Raw genomic sequence first — 5,588 nt, 5'->3', positions numbered from 1 at the left:
TATCGAATCCACAAATACTGCTTTTTGGGGTTTGGCGAATCCGACATCTCGAATCCGTGTCGGATCCCAACACGCAAATCCGAATCCATGCAACAAAGCCTGTGTTGATTGCTTTAAACTCATTCGTTGGGGCCAGTTACTATATCTTTTTTTTTCTTTTACTGGAACCTGGGTCCAATCTAAAGCTACACCATCAAAACTTGCTAGCTATGAAACCACTTCTGGAAGCATATCATGGCATATGGCAGCTTGCTTTAGATGCATTGCTTGTGGTGGCATGTAGTTTCCTTCCTGTCAGTCTCCATGTGATGCACTAGTGGAGTGCAAGGAAAGTTAATACATCAAGCATGCATTCCGTTTTGAAGTATTACACTACTACCAAGTGTATGGCTGCATGCTGCGTCAAGTTTCTGCTAGTGTTTATGGATTGTTTCCAAGTGTTACTTTGGTTTGGCAGCAAGATTGTTAGAGGAAGCATATCAAAACCTCTGGGCAGAAAATTGGAATGATGATGATGATAATTTAGTGGAGTATGTAGGCTAGAGGATACTTGTCTTCTATTTTCCTCATCATGGGTTTCAAGGTTCACTCATGTTGCCTGGATTATTGGATAGAAGTGGTGCCTTGGTTTCATACGAGAACATCTGAACATTGCTCTGCTTTACATTATCCACAGGAACCACAAATTCTCTGCTTCTCTGAGCCTCTGAGTTTTTATCACTCCGGTTTTGGGAGGAATACTGACTAAACAGGACTCTGAAAATTGACTTTGACTCGACAACAGACCAACTTTGATAGACAATGACCAAAGACTTTGACGAGTTTTAAACCAGACTCCAAAAAAGACTGAATCTGCTTCTTAAACTGATAAACATTTTAAAATGGTTGAAGGTCCCCCACTCTTAGAGTCTTTTGAATACCATGTTTAAAAATGCTTCAACCTCTTTTCAAGATCTCAATCATGGTTATTATCCTTTCAGATTGCTTAGTTTTAATCTCCTGACTCAAAGAGTAATAAAAGAAACTCTGTTGGCGCTTACTCAGACATTAAAGAAGAGCCAAAGAGAAAATGAAGGTTCAACTAGCTTTCAAAAAGCTCTGTCCTTCATGAAGTCCTACCATGACTAAAGCCTTAATTTTTGCCTGGACTGTCTGCCCTTGCAGATTTTCCATCCAGCAGGCTTAACACCCTGATTTTTGCCTAAACTGTCCTTTCGGGTTTTCAGCTTAGCGGGTCTAAGACTCCATCGTTTTTTTCTTTTTCTGTTTCTCTATAAACCTGGGCCTAAATACACCAGAAGGACTTTCAGGTAGGCTTAGGTTCAAAAAAGCTAAACCCTAATGTATTTGCATGTCATTGGACCGAATCTGGACCCTCCAGACTACCTACGTATCCCTAAAGAAAATGGGAATCAGGTCTGTGTAGTTCGCTCATTCGGGTTATAAGGATTTTTATTTCAAAATGTTACGAAAGATGTGACCGAACCCGAATTGATCAGGCTACCTATGTACCCTTAAAAGGGATCAGGTCATAACGTAGTTCAAACTATTTTATTTTATTTTTTACTAAAAAAAAAATGCCCCTAGTTTGGGTTTATCAAAGAAAACAAGTTTTTTTATAGGTTCAAAGGGTTTGCAAAACGGTTTAAAACATTTAGGTTATTAGCTCAAAGCTCAGGTCGATCAAAGACGGCCTCATGGTGTATTTAAGCATAATACTTTTTTAACTGATTCAGGTTTGTAGGCTTATTTAATTTTTCCCCATTTTCATTGAGGAGTCTTACGGCTTTTCCAGGCAGGACTTCATCAACGATGTAAGGACCAGACCAGTTTGGCCTGAATTTACCTCTCGGATCAAACACTGGTGTCCTGTAGGACTTCAGAACAAGATCTCCAGGCTTCAAATCCCGGACGCAAACTTTCTTGTTGAAAGCTCTCTCAATTCGCCTCTGATATCCCTGAATATGGTACAAGGCTCTCAACCTCTTCTCATCTATCATCTACAGCTCATCATACCTGGCTCTAGCCCAATCAGACTCTGGTAGATCAACTTCCATCATCACTCTCAAAGAGGGAATTCTTAGCTCAACAGGGAGGACTGCCTCCATTCCGTACACCAAAGAATACGGAGTTACACCTGTCGAAGATCTAATCGATGTCCGATAAGCCCATAAGGCATATGGAAGCTTATTCGACCAGTCCTTATAAGTCTCGGTCATCTTACTGATAATGACTTTGATATTCTTATTTGCCGCCTCTACAGCCCCGTTTGTTTGAGGTCTGTAAGGAGATGACTTGTGATGTCTTATTTTAAATTCTTCACACAGGTGTAACACCTCTTTCTTGAAATGCGACCCATTATCTGAAATCAGCTCGTGAGGCACTCCATATCTGCAAATAATGTTGGCATGGATGAACTTCGCAACGGTGTTCGAAGTTATGGAAGCATACGAAGCGGCTTCAATCCATTTCGTAAAATAGTCAATTGCGACCAGAATATACTGATGCCCGCTCGAGGACTTGGATAAACCTTCCCAATTATATCAATTCCACATACTGAAAAGGGCCATGGAGAAGTCATAGAGTGCAACTCCGAAGGAGGGACATGAATAAGATTTGCATAGACTTGACACTTATGGCATTTCTTCACAAAGGCGAAGCAGTCTGCTTCCATTGTGGGCCAATAGAATCCAAGTCTCAAAATCTTCCTTGACAACATTTTCCCATTCATATGAGGACCACAAACTCCCTCATGAGTCTGCTCAATAAGCTCTGCGGCTTTGTCTTCGTCAACACAGAGAAGCTGTATGCCATCAAATGACCTTATGTACAGCTCTTCACCGCAAATAATAAAGTTGGCAGCCAACTTCTGAATAGTCTTCCTCTCTTTGCTTGAAGCTTCTGGAGGATGCCCTTTACCAACAATAAGATTCTTAATATCTGTATACCAAGGCTTCCCATCCGAACATCTGGCTAAAATATCTATTGCATTCACATGCGAAGGAGCCCACTGAAGTCTGACAACTAGCGGCTGAACCTCCATTGATACAGAAATGTCTAACATCGAGGCCAAAGTAGCCAAAGCGTCAGCAAAATGATTTTTGGTCCTTGACAAGTGAGTGAATGTGATGTTCTTGAACTTTTTAACCAAAGATTCCAAATAAGTGTTATAAGGGATCAATTTATCTTCTCGAGTTTTCCATTGTCCATTAATCTGGCAAATGATCAAGATAGAATCCCCAAACACATCAATATCTTGAATATGCAAAGCTAAGGCTGCCTCCAACCCGGCGATGCAAGCTTCATACTCAGCCATATTGTTGGTGCACTCAAACTGCAATTTGATAGAGACAGGAATATACTCCTTCCGAGGGGATATAAGCACAGCTCCTACTCCTTGTCCTCGACTATTTACAGCTCCATCAAAGTACATAAGCCACTTAGTACTCGAAGTCTCTTCTTCAACATCCATGATCTCTTCATCAGGAAATTCTGCCTTCAGAAAAGCATTCTCTTCAACAGGTGCATCAGCCAACTGTTCAGCAACAACACACCATTTAACTGATTTCTGAGTGACATAGGTGATGTCAAACTCAGACAATAATAACAACCATCTTGCGGTTCTTCCTGTAAGGGCGGGTTTCTCAAACAAGTATTTTAGCGGATCCATCCGTGAAAGCAAAAGGATCTTGCTTGAAAGCAAATAATGTCTAAGCCTCTGGGTAGCCCAAACTAATGCTAGACATGTCTTTTCCAAAATAGTGTACTTTAACTCGTACTCTAGCATCTTCTTACTGATGTAGTAAATGGGCCTTTCCCTTTTAGATTCTGAATCTTGCTGAGCAAGCATGCAACCCATCGTTGTATCTGTGATAGACAAGTACAATAATAACGGCTGGCCCGGAATGACAGGTGACAGAACAGGAGGTAAAGATAAGCACTGCTTAACCTTTTCAAAAGCCTCATGACACTCTTCATTCCACTTCTTCGAGGAATTCTTCTTCAGAAGCTTGAAAATGGGTTCACACGTCATCGTCAGATATGCTATGAACCGTCTCAGATACTGAACTTTGCCAAGGAAACCTCGGATCTGCCTTTCTGTCTTCGGCGGCTGCATTTCTTGAATCGCCTTTCTTTTGTAGGTCCACTTCAATCCTTCTTTCACTGACCATAAACCCTAAGAGCTTTCCTGATGTAACACCAAAGACGCACTTACTCGGATTTAGGCGAAGCTGATACTTCCTGATTCTTTCAAATAATTTTCTTAATGCAATTGTATGCTCAAGTCGAGTCTTGCCTTTTACAACCATGTCATCGACATATACCTCGACCTCTTTATGGATCATATCATGTAAAAGAGTTGTAGCACCAGCATTTTTCAAACCAAACGGCATCACCCTGTAGCAGTAAGTACCCCACTGAGTAATGAACGTTGTTTTCATCATGTCCTCGGGTGCCATCTTAATCTGATTGTAGCCTGAGAACCCATCCATAAAGGATAGAAGAGCATGCCCAGCTGTATTATCCACCAGGAGATCAATGTTTGGAAGAGGAAAGTCATCCTTAGGACTTGCCTTGTTCAGGTCTCGAAAATCGACTCACATTCGAACTTTCCCGTCCTTTTTGGGCACCGGTACAATGTTCGCAAGCCACTCTGGATATTCCACTATTTGAATGAATTTTACGTCTAACAGCCTTTTTACTTCTTCGTAAACCTTCAACTCCCATTCAGTTTTGAGTTTTCGGAGTTTTTGCTTCTTTGGCTTAATACCAGGGATTAAGGGTAAGCGATGCTGAACAATTTCTTCACTTAATCTTGGCATGTCATCATATGACCAAGCAAAAACTTCCTTGAACTCTTTGAGTAGGGTGATTAATTCCTCGCGTTCTTCAGGAGATAAAATTTTGCCAATTCGAATCTCCCGAATCAAGGTTTCATCACCTATATTCACAGTTTCAATTTCCTCTTCGAGTGGTTTTGCTCGGCGACTCTCCTCCTGTTGAATCATGTGTTTGATTTCAGGGGGAGTGTCATCGGCATCCTCATCAGAGGGGGAGTCTTTATTGTTATTATTAAAATTATCAGATTCCAAAGCAGAAACACTGGAAACAAAAGTGGAGATAGGAATGTACACAAAAAAAGAATCCTTTATTTCATTGAATGTTGAATCAAGTACATCAAATGATGAATTACCCACATCGGGCTTTACAGTATACTCTTGAGACACATTTACAGACTCAACAAATATGTCAACATCAATGTCGACTGACTCTGGACTATGTAATGAAATAACATCTGAATCAATGATAGAAACAGCATCTGACTCGATCCTGCTGGAAGAAGGGGAATCACCATCGACTTCAGGAGACTCAACCTTTATAGTACCTGCATCAAAAGTGTAAGCCCAAGGGTCTACTCTCCTATCTTGTTTTGATGATTCTAAACATAATTGATTGTGTTTTTGAATACTAATCAATTTGCTTTGAAGTGTTGTGTTTGAGATAGGATTGATCATTGAAGAAACCAACACACAACATGGTCATGCTTGGAGATATCCCATACAAGAGTCAAAGGAGCTAAGTGAAGC

The sequence above is a fragment of the Tasmannia lanceolata genome, unplaced genomic scaffold, assembly GCF_043159265.1.
Source record: "Tasmannia lanceolata isolate RefF3 unplaced genomic scaffold, GAP_Taslan_0.1 ptg000015l, whole genome shotgun sequence".
Lineage (NCBI taxonomy): Eukaryota > Viridiplantae > Streptophyta > Magnoliopsida > Canellales > Winteraceae > Tasmannia > Tasmannia lanceolata.
The sequence above is the reverse complement of the archived record's forward strand: the minus strand, read 5'-3'. Positions refer to the sequence as shown.